The sequence below is a fragment of the Panthera uncia genome (assembly GCF_023721935.1).
Source record: "Panthera uncia isolate 11264 chromosome B2 unlocalized genomic scaffold, Puncia_PCG_1.0 HiC_scaffold_24, whole genome shotgun sequence".
NCBI lineage: Eukaryota > Metazoa > Chordata > Mammalia > Carnivora > Felidae > Panthera > Panthera uncia.
The window spans coordinates 101,402,398-101,408,110 of record NW_026057580.1 but is presented as its reverse complement, the minus strand read 5'-3'; the positions used below and the strand labels follow the sequence as shown (position 1 = coordinate 101,408,110).

The 5,713-nt window shown below is 40.2% G+C and overlaps 1 long non-coding RNA gene across 2 annotated transcripts; it reads left to right on the top strand.

Moving 5' to 3' along the window:
- The first annotated feature begins 531 nt into the window (after positions 1-531).
- LOC125938146 (uncharacterized) lies at positions 532-2,546 on the top strand. 2 transcript variants are annotated; one of them, XR_007462625.1, is made up of 3 exons: positions 532-615; positions 1,167-1,226; positions 2,276-2,546. It is a non-coding gene; the product is annotated as an uncharacterized LOC125938146 (long non-coding RNA). The 2 variants fall into 2 exon arrangements; XR_007462624.1 differs by having other exon boundaries at positions 545-748.
- Positions 2,547-5,713: the final 3,167 nt, after the last annotated feature.

The window sequence follows — 5,713 nt, the reverse complement described above, 5'->3', positions numbered from 1 at the left end:
AAGCATGTGTGAGGAAGTTGAAGAACCATTAGGAGAATATTCTGGAGCAGGAGAGGCTTCCCAAGATGGACGCTGCCCTTTAAAAAAGCCCACCGAGCCTGGCCAGACATTAGATACACATCTTTTCCTTACAGCTCTGCGTTGTCAGAAATGATCTTTCTGGTCATGCTAGCCACGGAGGACTTTACTTCACCATACTCTAGCAGGAGGCCCGAATGAGTGGAGGGTGGAGAGACAGTGCAAAGAGGCCAGAAATTGCTCTAATTTCCTAATCCAATGCATTCTGACCACTAAACTCAATAGGAATCTATTCACTGCAAGCAAGAGAACACAGTCGCCCACCATGGAGCCACAGGTATTTCTAATATGCACATTAACTATAGTAAGACCGCAGCTAGGAACACACATTTAAAAGCGATGCATGGCATATTCTGTGCAAGTTCTGCGTTCCCTGAACAAAAACGTTGCCATGGAAACCCCTACCATAAGGCAGGTGTAGTTGTGCAAAGGACTATGGGCTATGAAATCAGGTTCCCATGGCAACATTTTTGTTCAAAGCCTGAAGAATCTTAAATACACGTGCCAATACATTTTATTACCCAGCAGGATACACAGGTGGGATTAATAAAGCTCAATATTTGCTCAACTAAAAGTTGGAATCGTGGTAAAAATAAATGAATTAGAACCAGCTCCTATGGATAGCTTACAGAAACAATTTGGGGTTCTAACACTGCTTCCACATGAATAAGTAAGTGTACGTGACGTATTAATAGGTTACTTGCTTTCATTAAATTCATAAGGCAGGGAGATCTCCACCAAAATGACGGGATTTTAAAATGTGAAATCTATCTTCAACTCACAATTCACTGACGAGATTAAATCACTCAAGCTTACCGAAGGAAATTAAGATCATACTATCCACCTGTAATAGAACCAATTATTATGGTGGCCAAACAGCTAAAGGAAAAAACGTCAGGTTGATTCATCTATATTATGTGAGCTCCTGCTAATAAAATGTGCCAGTTGGGATATTTATGATAATTGCCATTTCTAGAGCCTCAAAACATTCATATAAATATGCCAAGAACCAAATTAAGAAAAGCTTTTTCCTTTATCTTTTACAAATAATCCAGAAAGTAATAATCATTCATTATAATATATTTCAGAAAATGTATAAAGAAGATACACTACAAAAGGCAAAGAAATGATCACATCGAGATGCTTGGGTAAGTTTTTAAAAGAAGAACTTATTTTTCATTATCATCTCACATCTTCTAGCTCCATAAAACCTCAAAATCAAGTTGATAAAATCACAGTGCGCACTCTAGGAGGTCAGAAACTGTGGCTAGTTTTGCTCATCATTGCTCTGCACAGTGCCTGGAACATATTAAACATCCAATAGATACGTGTCGAATGAATGAATGAATGAATGAAACACATTATGAATTCAGGTAACAACACGTCTTAGGTGGCCAATGGTATCTTTCGCAAAATTATAAAAGTAAAAATTAGGTGATTCAAATGAAATTTTCCCGTTAGTTCACATTTTAAGTTTAGAAATGCATTATCCTCCTTTTCGATTGCTTTGCAATTAGTATTATCTCCCAAACCTTTACCCATTTTTCCTCTTTTTTTCTCCCAGCCATTTAGCAAGTGGTTACCGATCTACAATCAAACATATAAATGCACCAGGGCAGCGGGGACCTTTTTATAAAATAAATCACACATTCTTTAAAATGCAATGAACCAACTCCTAGTTTGCCAGTTTTGTAAGTTTTTTTTTTCATATTAGGTTCTGTTGTTGCTGTTTCAAGTGGCACATCTGTTATCACTTGTATATTAAACTCTCATCTTTTGAACAATTTTTTTAATTAATTTTTTTTCTTATTTTAGAGAGAGCTCATGAGCATGGGAGAGAAGCAGAGGGAGGGAGAGAGGTGGGGGGGGGAGAGAGAGAGAGAGAGAGAGAGAGAGAGAGAGAGAGAGAGAGAGAATATCCCAAGTAGGGTCCACACTCAGCCTAGAGCCCAACATGGGGCTTGATCCCACAACCCTGAGGTCATGCCCTGAGCCAAAACCAAGAGTTGAACACTCGACCGACTCAGTCACCCAGGCACCCCTCAAAAAATGTCATAGAATTTCCTATAGTTCCCCAAAGAGGTTGAGAATTTAACGTCTTAGAATGTAGCCATAGTTACTTAACTCATTTCTAAAATGTCATGTATTAGAAATATGTTAAGAGAGATCAATGTATCCTAACTTTTCAAAACTATAGGTCAGCTGCAGCTTAAAGACACAGAATTCAAAAACTAGAAGACATCTCCGAGACATTGCAGAATTTCAGCATGCTTAAGTGTTGAAGGTGGCCAGGCACAGAGCACTGTGGAAATCCATCTGGCTGTGAAGCTGTCCCACAGCCTTGTCCAAGAGTCCCTGCTCAGCTGAGAGGCTGTGGGTAAGTCACAGCCCTCCATAAGCCTAAACCGTTACAATTTAAAATGGAAATAAAGCAACACTCAAAGTAGAGTGGTTTTGTGAGCATCAAATGAGTTGATGTGTTAAAGCACCTCGCGGGATTCTATTTTTTACCTCTAAATCCATGTTACTGTAACTACTATTATCATTTTATTCAAAGTCCCTAAGTATTAAATAACCTAAGAAGTAATCATCATGCTTAAGGTTTAAGAAATAGTATCGAGCAGTCAACCAATATTCATTTCTCTATGGCATCAATTTCCATTTCCAGTGTCCAATTCTTTTCTCAAAGGGAGGGATCCAGGCAAGTTCCCTCACTGACACTTCAATCCCAAAGAGTGGGAGTAGATTAAGCATTTGACTCTTGATTTCACTGTAGGTCATGATCTCACGGTTTCTGAGATTGAGCCCTGTGTCCGGCTCTGCACAGACAGCACGGAGCCTGCTTGGGATTCTCTCTCCCCCTCTCTCCACCCCTCCCCTCCATAATAAGCAAATAAACTTAAAAAAAAAAAAAACATAGAGAGTTATTACAATGATATTTTGAGATTTTTTTTTTTTACTTTTTATTTTTTATTTTAATTTTTTAATGCCAGTGGGAAATAAACTTCAGTGGTCCTAAAGAGTTAAGACAATTCCCATAGTTCTCAATTTTAGGAATCTCTTAAGCCCTGGGGAAATTTGGGTTGGGACAATATGATACTTTGGAAGACACAGTTAGGAAGCTTTTAAGTCTCCCAGAGTTAACACAGGTAAATACAGCATTTTCAGAAATCCAACAAAGGAACATGAACTTGTTTTAAAAAAATCCAGTTAACTGGGGCACCTGGGTGGCAAGGTTGAGTGTCCAACTTTGGCTCAGGCCACGATCTTGTGTTTCGTGGGTTCAAGCCCCATGTCGAGCTCTGTGCTGAAAGCTCAGAGCTTGGAGCCTGCTTTAGATTCTGTGTCTCCATCTCTTATATATATTATTATATATATATATATATAATATTAATATATAATATATAATTAATAATATATATGTAATAATATATAATATATAAGGTGATTCAAGTGTTTTGCTAAGTATTTCCAGAAGATCACCTGCATCAGATCTTTTAAAAAAAAATCCAGTAACTTTAGGGGTGCCTGGGTGGCCCAGTCGGTTTAGTGTTCGACTCTTGATTTCAGCTCAGGTCACGATCTGACAGTTTGTGGGATCAAGCCCCGCATCAGGCTCCACGCTGACAGCACAGAGCTTGCTTGGGATTCTCTCTCTCACACTCTCTCTCTACCCTTTCCCCACTGATGCAGGTGTGCGAACTCTCTCTCTTTCAAGATCAATGAACTGAGAAATGACCCGGTAACTTTATAATTTTCCTACCAGAGAAAAAATAGCAAAAACATAAATAAATCAAGCACAAAAGGGAATATGCAAATAATTACTTAAAGAATCTTCTGAATCAGGTCCCATTAAGGGTTTTTCACTTATTCACCCATGTAGAGGACGTCCACTGCAATGGGTCTTAAGCCTTGGGGCAGGGAGAATGATTTCGCAAATCCCACGAAACATTTACAGTTCTGCTTCACGTGGATGACTCTTTATAATCAAGAGCCAACACATAAGTAAAATTATCCAGTGTTTTCAAGGGAAAAGCGGTGAGTGAGTTTACACCTCCTGAGGCGGCATCACCACGAGGCACACAGGGACCATTCTGTGGACGTGAGTACCGTATTCGTGCTGTGACCTGATTATACCAACCAGCCTTACACACTGCATTCATGGTCGGTAGACGAGTAAACATGCCGTGAAGAATTTTTCACATCTAGTGTGTTTTTAAGTGAACGTTGTTATGTTCAGTTCTCTATTACCTCAGCTTTTTAAAACAAATAGTGCCTTTAGATTCATGCCCGCCATCTAAGGAAAAATAGCCAAGATAGTCATGACAATTCAAATCACGGTCCACCAGACTCAAAATTGTAGGACTCCACCCGGCAAGTGAAAACGAAACCATGCCAAGTAGGTTCTTCAAAATTCTTAAGCATACAACCTGTCGGCAAAACATCACCTGTCATATTAATGGTGGTAGGACCAGTTGGACTGGTTACATACCTGGGTGGCATTTACCACGTACATCTGGTCTTTTGTATGAGACCTTCATATATAGAGGTTTACGCTCAGTTTCAGGTTTGTGGACCAAGTACAAACAGCTATCGCAAAATGGGGCTGTGAGTCAACACGGCAGACTCTTATTTTTGCTTTAGCTCCAAAAAGTGCATTTTGATGACTTCATCCTGAAAAATATCTGGATGCTGCTCTCGGCCCCGGGGCTACAGAGATGCAAAACATCTGGAGAGGCCTTCCTCTAGAGGAACGTGTTGTCTGGAGGTAGAAGAGGGAAGTCTGTTACGTCTATAAACACATCCACGTAAAATATGATGTGTGCGGAAAAAGCGGGAGTCCGGAAGAGGGAGAAACTACACTCTATCAATTTGGGGGCCACTGAATGAACAAAATGCGTTACCTTTTTTTTTTTTTTTTTTTTTTTTTTAGCCGACGAACAAGTCTACTGCAGGGTAACTTCCCCCTGTCGTCTGTTTTCCTAGAAAACTCAAGTGAAAATTGCAATCTGTCTGCTAGAGTACGTACTGGAGCATGATCTCAAACTGATTACAGCCTTGTCGAATTGTATCAGCATCGATTTATAAGGCAGAGCCCCACAGCATGTCAGTGTGGTGCCGCCTCTTAAATGTGGCACTGGGCCTCTTTTATTTGATCCCGGGACAATCCTGTGTGAGCTTTTGTGTGTCGCCTTTATTACAGTCAGGTTGCTGTTTGGACCCTGAGGAGGTTTCTGCAGAAACGCTTGGGTGGGTTGGGAGGGGCCCTTCTAGGACGCTCGGGTTCTTTACGGAGCTAAAATGCTGCCAGGGGTATAGACGCCATTTAATGACTGCTTAGGTTACAAAATGTTATTCCTAACCTCGCAGACATCTGCTGAAATGAAAAGGTTTTATAAGATTGTGTTACTTTTTGCATTACAAGAAAATTATAGGAAATGAATATTTTTTATTATTTTTTTAATTTATTTATTTTGAGAGCGAGAGAGAGAGAGAGAGAACATGTGCTGGGGAGGGGCAGAGAGAGAGGCAGAGAAAGAGGATCCCGAGCAGGCTCTGCAGCTCGAACTCACAAACTGTGAGATCACGACCTGAGCTGAAATCAAGAGTTGGACACTTAACCGACTGAGTCACC